At 30.0% G+C, this 7,250-nt stretch overlaps 1 protein-coding gene across 1 annotated transcript in view; it reads right to left on the reverse strand.

The window, feature by feature from the left end:
• Positions 1–2,249, reverse strand: part of LOC129976172 (retinaldehyde-binding protein 1-like) — a 28,641-nt gene extending 26,392 nt beyond the window's left edge. The window contains exon 1 of the mRNA XM_056089605.1: positions 2,105–2,249. The gene's annotated coding sequence lies outside the window, so the exon portion shown is untranslated. The remainder of the gene's footprint in view (positions 1–2,104) is intronic.
• Positions 2,250–7,250: the final 5,001 nt, after the last annotated feature.

The raw sequence follows: 7,250 nt of genomic DNA on the forward strand, positions 1-7,250 counted from the left end.
ATATACTCAAGCCTTTCTAATGGAGATCAGTCCCATGACATCATAGCGCTTTTAAGAACATAAATATTCGGTTCATCTACCTTTTAAATTTCGTGGTATTCTAAATTTCTTTTTCCATTTGTCTTGCAAACTACACAGAAATTAAATAAAATCTTTCTTCTTTAACTTTCAGCAATGGAAGAAAATAACGTTATGAAATATTAGATAAAACAATAAAAACGACTCGAATTTCAGGACAAAATGTAATCTATTGTAAGAAATTAGGCAAAAAAATATTTAATTATTATTTAAGAATTTTCTTATAATCGCCAAAGTTTAGGAAAAATTCGCACAGCTGTTTAAAAGGATATTATTGAAAAAATAAATTTTTGAATTTTAAAATAATGCAGAAATTATTTTTGTGCTGTAATATTTTTGTAAATTATCGCTGTAAAACGTCAAAATTTCGCTTAATTTTTAATTAAATAAAAAAATTTAAAATCGTTCCAAAGAGCATATTTTTACCAGTCAAGGTATGTATGTACCAAATTTGATAACTACAGGCCTACAAAGTGACAACTCACACACACACATTCATTTTTATTATTAATAGTCTAGTTGTCTTTGAAGACTATTTGGTTCGCCAAAGATACTGGTTATATTTAATTCAATTTAAATCGTTTAAATAAAAACGTTTAGTTCATGTTTCCATCAAATTTTCAGGCAGTAAAGTTATGATATTTTAATTATCTTACACATATCCTATTCATTATACATATGAACGTTTCGAGTGAATTCTGTGACGTCATAGTGCAACTCTGTTCTATTCATCGCTAGATTTAATGGTATTGTAGCTTCACATTTTTTTTTCGCCCTGTAAACTACATAAGTATTAAATAGAATCCTTCTTTAGCTTTCAACCATAGAAAAAAAATCACATGATCAAATATTTGATGAAACAATGAACACGACTGTGGTTTCATTTACAAAAATAAGTTTAGTTCAGTTATATTAGCGTCTCGTTTTAAAGAAACATTAGGGCTATTTTTAGGATGGCCCTCGTAATTTTGAACTGCGGTCAAATGGTGAGGACGACACCTGAACTGGCACCCCCTTCTCCACACCACACCACACCAACGGGAGGACGTTTGGTCCCTACGGATTTAATGTGCTGACCCGCTTACATGACGGTTCTTCGGTGGCATCGGGTCACGAACCTGAAACCCTCCGGTTCCGAAGCTGAGACCTTACCACCAGGCCACCATGGCCCCTTGCAAGAATGAAATTATTGTTATGAAATATACTTAAAAATATGCTTCAAAGTTAATTAGACTAAAGTATTTTACAGTAACTTATTTGGCAACATAGAAATGATAATTTTATTTGGATTTGTAATAATGCAAAATTTGGAATTTTCAAATTTTCGGAATTTATCACGACAAAAAATTCTAATTTAGTTTATTATTTCAATTAATTAAAAAAAATTTTTTTAAAAAAAAGCCCCTCGCGATGCACAGTCCTATCTTTCAAAGTATATCTGGATTCTTAAGTTAAATGAGCTGACCTGTAGAGCATCAACGCACGTACACGCACGCACACACACACACACACACACATACAAATCTTTATTATTAGTAGAGATAGAAATAAACGTGCTATTTTCTTCAATTGCTAAAAGTTAAGAAAAGAGGATTCCTTGTAGATTCATGAGGAATTAGAATGAAGTTACATTACTCAGAAAACAAGAAAAACTAAAATCTGGATTGTCTGAGAAGTTACGCAATCTTTTATTATTTCCTTTTGACTTCCTAAAATTTTGATAATAAAATTATTTTCTACATTTAAGCATACAACTAAAAACATATTACATACAACAAAACTTTTACATTTTTAATATTTTTTTATTATAATTAATAATTAGCTATTTATTCTCTTATTATAAATATTTCTTATTATAATATTCTCTTATTATATTATAAATATTATATTATCTCTTATACAAATATCTTAATTCATATGCTAATATTAAATATTGAATTTCCAAAATCAAATTATAATTAAAATTAATTAATTAATTAATAATTAAATTCATAGATAATATTGTATTGCCATCGGAAACACAAACCTGTATGAGATTTCTGACATCTAGTCCATCAGGAATTGAGTAAAAACTGGTTGCAATACTTTTTTAGAAACATGGAACAAGTCAATTGAAACGAAACCTTGTAATAAAAAGGAAAAAGCGATGCCAAGAAGGAACATTACTCTAAAATAAGCTAATTCAACACAAAAATAAATCAGGAGACCTTTGCGATAAAAAGTTATTGTGATTTAAAGATAAGCAATGTTGCAGCTGATAAAATCGTTTTAAAATTGATAATTTCTTTAGGACGTTACTCTTCTGAAGATAGCAGAAAGACCAGAAATTTCTTTCGATGAAGTTGAAGAGAAAATAGCTAATGTATTAATTGAAATTTTTTAAAAAAAATACTTAATTTACCCAATATTCGGTACAAATGACAAATAGATAAGCTTGCATAACTTTCGACTTAAACAAATTCTTAAATTTAAAAAAAAAAGAAAAAAAGTCGGATAATATTTTTTTGTCCAAATTTTAACAGACCCCATAATCGGAAGATATATAAGATATTCCGATTTTTGTAATAAATTAAGATTAAATTTTTAACTAATAACTCAAAATACAGGCAGAAAACATGTAAAATTCCATTTCCTTATCACAAATGTTATAACATGTTTATTTAAATGCTGTGTTTACACTCGGCCAGTTATAAGACGGCTAATAGGCAACGCATGCGTAGAAAGGGACTGATTTATATTTGCCACAATTCCATAAGATAGATCCAAGCATTCCATGCTTGGCTATAAATTGTCTTTTTGGCGTCCCTGAATGCTCTTTTGCACTGCGTATCGTATAAAAATGATGGATATTTATACAAAGAAACATGGTAAAATAAAAAATAAAAAAGTCAACATACCTAAATTCGGAAAACTATAGAAAAAAAAATTTCAAATAAAATTTTTAAAAAAACCCTTCAACATTGCATCAGAAAGAACAAAGAATGTCGGAATTAGTATATGATAAGTGATAACTTTTCCACGCCATAAAAGCCGCCAAATTCTACAAACGCATGCGCAGTAAGAAAAAAAAAATGCAATATAGCGGCATGTTGTTGTCCCATCGGAACAATTTACTTGCCATCGACCGAACAGCATTTTTCAGTCTTTCTACGCATGCGCAGCCTACTGGCCATCTTATAACTGACCGAGTGTAAACTCGGCATAACTTTATACAATTCTACCGTTTTTGACGGAATCGAACGAAATGTGGCACACATATTATAAAAGATTTAATTAACAGCAATTAAAAAATTTCTGTAGCTCTTAAAGAAGGTTAAATGGAGTTAATACGATTTAACACCCCCCCCCATTTCTTTGGAACTCATAAATGCAGAAAAGGTATTCTCACACCATCTTAAAATTTGAAAAATCAGCTTCTCAATTGCATAAATTTAGCTTCTGTACAATTATTCCTCCAATTTTAGTCAAATTAATTTAAACTCAATTTGGGATAATGCCTTTTTCCTCTGTTGAAGTATTAAACCTATTTAATAACATCTCTGGCTGGCTGGGATAGCCAGATTGGTAGGGCTTTGGATTCGCCCCCTTGGATTTTGAATTTGAACCCCGCCGGCCGAAGACTCTCCGTGTACATGGTGGCTGGTGCACGTATGAATCTGTCGTGGTCACAAAGTCCACCACGTCAAGAGTAATACCACTGGGGGTACTGAATCAGGGGTAATCGTTCTCTGATTCAGGTCTAAATTACGATCTGTGGATGAGTGAGTGAAATGTTTGAATGAAGTCCGCCCCGTAAAAAGGGCTGTGACGCATGAGTAGCTAAGTCGTACTTTTGGTCCTAGATGACACTACTAAAACAAGAGACGCTAAAACTCGGATTAAAATCGTTGACTTAGTCAGCGGGTTTGTTTATGACAAGTGCCGCAAGCAACAACATAACATCTCTCACTAACGCACCTGTACCAACGTAAAATTAGTTTTTCCCTGGGACATTTTCACATTTCTTTTTATTTCTTAGAACCCTATATTATATGAATGCAGTAATTTATTTTTAAATATTGTCATTTAAAAATGTTACAATTTGTTTAATTGTTTTGCCTTAGCATCTCTTTCATATGCCATATTCAAGGCTTTATTTTATTTATTCATTTGTTTTTTAAACTTGAAATCAGTGAATAAAATTTGATTTCACTTGCTAATTTTTTTCAACTTTTACCAAATTATTCCATGTTTTATCACACATTTTTTTACAGTCTTCTTATTTTATAAACGCGTCAACGGCCATTTTCTATAAACATTAACAAAATGTAGATCTTTAGCCTAACTTCGCAATATATACAATTTTGCTAATTTTACTTCCTTGTACACTTAGCATAGACAAAGTATTGTAATTGTTTAAAAATTCGCTGAAGTTCCGCATTTTAGATCTCACTAAATTCGAAAAACAATTTTTTTTAATGAATTTCTTCCCATCTGTCACAAAGATAACGCTTTGAACTAGAGGGATGAAATTTGGTATAAGTTCTTTACACAAAATGTGTAGATATTTATCAAATTTTGAGCAAAATCCATTTAAAGGAAATCCAGCTGTTTGGATATAAGTTAACACAATAATTACAAAACAAAGGCAGCTGGTTGAATGATATTCGGCACACAGATTTAATTCTATATCGATATTAATACAGATTATAATTACAGTAGCTATTCTCCGAAGCAATTCTTGGAAAGAAATCCCTTTTATGGAAAGTATTTTTTCACCACAAATTACGAACTGATTACAAATATATATACTGTGCCCTTTTGTTTTAACCCACAACCATTTATCTGTATTTGCCAAACTAAGCCGACGATGATTTAGATGTGTTAGAATATAATCAAATATTCGACTTTTAATATGTATTGATATACGCTCGAAAATGCATACATACAAATTTACTTTATATACATATATCTACAGGGTGTCTCAAAAAAAATGTATATACATTTTAGCAGCTGATAACTAAGTTATTTCTTCTTTCTTTACATACTGAACCCATTGAACCGAATGATGTCAGACAGACTTGAATTTGAAGAAAGGAAATGTATTCTAAAATGCTACTGGAAGTATGAAAATGCAGTAGAAGTGCAAAGACAATTTAAGAGGGAATTTAACAAAGAACCACCTACACGAGTTACCATCACTCGAATTAGAGATAAGTTTGAAACTGATGCAACTGTTCAGGACGTCGATAAACCTGCAGCAGTTGTTCAATTGAGGGCAACCATTGAGCATGAATGTACGAATATCCCAAGGGAATTGTTCCATCATGTGTGCTTTTCCATCGCTTCGCGTTGTCAGCAGTGTCTGGAGCAGAACGGACATCAGTTTGAGAACATGCGATAACAAGACAATAGAATGATATTTGTAGAATCTTTTACATGTTGAAAATTATTCGAATTATAATAAACCCTAAATTTACAATTATTTAAAGTGTGTATACATTTTTTTGGGACACCCTGTATATATATATATATATATATATATATATAAAATGTAATGTAATGACATCTCTAAATCTAAATTTAATCCTAATTTTTTTCTTTTTTAGCCCATATTAACTTCATTCTAAAATGTTTTCTTATTTCTTGATCCAATTCAACCTTTTTTTTTTATTTAATTAATGCAATAGGAGCTCTGTAAAATTACCGAGATCGACGAGTTCCCACACTCCGAGTAAAGGAATAAAAATTTGTCGATCTAACACATTCTTTTAAAAGATCCCTATAATTCCCTTATCTAAATCAACAGGTGTAAAGAAATCCCTATCAGAATCTCACAATATATAATACTGGGGATAAATATTTTGTTCGCTCTTGTGTCGTTCTGTGAAGTGATGTACCTCGTCGCTGTTTGCTAGTACATGAATTATGCCTCCTTGATGGAATAAGGCGAAGTTTAAAATTCGAAAGCGTCATCTCTCTTCGGCCCCGGAACTACTCGAAAATTATGTGTTTACACACACACACAATGGGCTCTTATTGGAATTTATTCAAATAAAAACAAATATTGTCTAACTAACCAGCCTTTATTTACTGACAGTACTTATAAACCAGGTCAATTTTTTACTGTATATGAATTTAAAAACTTTGAGATCCACTGGGACTTTGAAGTCCACTTCTATGAAATTTATTCCTTCAATTACAGGATGGCAGTAGAAGCTTATTTCCCTTTGGAAGTTTGCTAAAAACAAGCATATAAGATGATGTAAAGATAAGATGGATGCCTAAAAGACTGAAAATTGTACATGTATTTGCATATATATAATACTTAACAGTTTTGCATTTTGGTAAATTATAATTTTTTTTTCTCTATTTTATATATTGTTTCATATTATGCATATGATTATTAAAAAAAATTGTTGTATATGATTATTAAAAAAAAAATTCCAGTTATTAACATTTCAAATATTAACAAATAATACTATAAAATTATTATTGCAAAAATAGAACTTCTATAAAATCTAGTCTTTGAAGTACCAAATTATTTCCCATGTAATTGATTAACTTGGCGATAACTCAAAATGAAAATTGTGCTATAGAATGATCATTTATATTTAAATTACGTATTTAAAAAAAGTTACTCATATATTTTTTAAAATGTCAGTTAATAAAGGGTTAAATTCTCAGAATATTATTCTTAATATTTTTTTCCCATGTTTTCAACTTTCCTTGCAGAAAGTGTAGTTCAATATGTTTTGCAATTAGCTGCTTGATTTGCATTGAAACCACCCATACAAATTTTTTATAGAGTATTTATATTATATTTAAAAAGTTTGGCAATTTTTCTTTCATTTTGTTTAAAATGAATTAGAGATTAAATTTTTATATGTTTAAGATAATGCAATTCGATCCCTTAATTAAATATTTAATAAAATAAATTGGTCGTATTTGTAACTCAAAAAATCAATACACAGAGAATAAATTAATATAAAATATCCGACTTTGGAAGTCGGGAGAGAATGGTTAAATTTTATTCTATTTTGCATCATTTGATTGAATATGCCAGAATAAATGTGAAAGAACTCCATATACATGAAACTTAATTTTCAGTAAAACATTGCAAATCAAAATATAATTCAAGATTTTACATAATTGGAATGAGAAGAAATATGACATTGCTTTCATTCCATCTT

Source organism: Argiope bruennichi, chromosome 7, assembly GCF_947563725.1.
Source record: "Argiope bruennichi chromosome 7, qqArgBrue1.1, whole genome shotgun sequence".
Taxonomy (NCBI): domain Eukaryota; kingdom Metazoa; phylum Arthropoda; class Arachnida; order Araneae; family Araneidae; genus Argiope; species Argiope bruennichi.